Source organism: Nothoprocta perdicaria, unplaced genomic scaffold, assembly GCF_003342845.1.
Source record: "Nothoprocta perdicaria isolate Ctin4 unplaced genomic scaffold, notPer1 scaffold_1089, whole genome shotgun sequence".
Lineage (NCBI taxonomy): Eukaryota > Metazoa > Chordata > Aves > Tinamiformes > Tinamidae > Nothoprocta > Nothoprocta perdicaria.
In genome coordinates, this window is record NW_020454193.1 from 1 (window position 1) to 1,175 (window position 1,175).

A 1,175-nucleotide genomic window follows, 5' to 3' on the forward strand; every position below is an offset into this window, starting at 1 on the left:
CATTGCAATCCCAATGCAATCCCAATGCAACCCCCATGCAATCCCCATGCAATCCCAATGCAATCCCATTGCATTCCCAATGCAATCCCATTGCAATCCCATTGCAACCCCAATGCAATCCCCATGCAATCCCATTGCAATCCCCATTGCATTCCCATGCCTTGCCCATGCGATCCCACCTTATCCCACGCCATTCCCGCGGGACGCAGGTTCTTCCACCGGCCGGCGGACGGCTCGGACGGGCTCTTCGACGCCGTATCCATCATGAACGCCGACATCCTGGGATACTGCCAGAAGGAGGCCTGGTGCAAACTGGCCTTCTACCTGCTCTCCTTCTTCTACTACCTGTACAGGTGGGAACGGCGGGAACGCCGCCGGGAACGGCGGGAATGGCAGCGGGAATGGCGGTGGGAATGGTGGGAATGGCGCCGGGAACGGCCGCGGGAACGGCGGGAACGGCCACGGGAATGCTAGGAATGGCCGTGGGACTGGTGGCGGGAATGCTGGGAATGGCAGCGGGAACGGCGGGAATGGTGGGAATGGTGGGAGTGACCGTGGGAATGGTGGGAATGGTGGCAGGAATGGTGGGAATGGTGGGAGTGACCGTGGGAATGGCGGGAATGTTGGGAATGGCCATGGGAATGGTGGGAATGGCGGCTGGAATGGTGGTGGGAATGGTGGTGGGAATGGTGGGAGTGGCTGCGGGAATGGTGGGAATGGCCGTGGGAATGCTGGGAATGGCGGCGGGGATGGCCATGGGAATGGCGGCGGGAATGGTGGGAATGCTGGGAATGGCCGTGGGAATGGTGGGAATAGCGGCCGGAAGGGTGGTGGGAATGCTGGGAATGGTGGTGGGAATGGTGGGAATGGCGGCGGGAATGGCAGGAATGGTGGGAATGGCAGCGGGAATGGCAGCGGGAATGGTGGGAATGCCGGCAGGAATGCCAGGAATGGTGGCAGGAACGGCTGTGGGAATGGTGGCGGGAATGCTGGGAATGGCGGGAATGATGGCAGGAGGGGTGGGAATGCGGGGAATGGTGGGAACACCGGTGGGAATGGTGGCAGGAATGGTGGGAATGCCAGCGGGAATGGTGGGAATGGCGGGAGAGGAGCGGGAGCTGCTGGGAAGGGCTGGGAAGCCACTGGGAGCCACTGGGAGGGAAATGGGAAGCCAC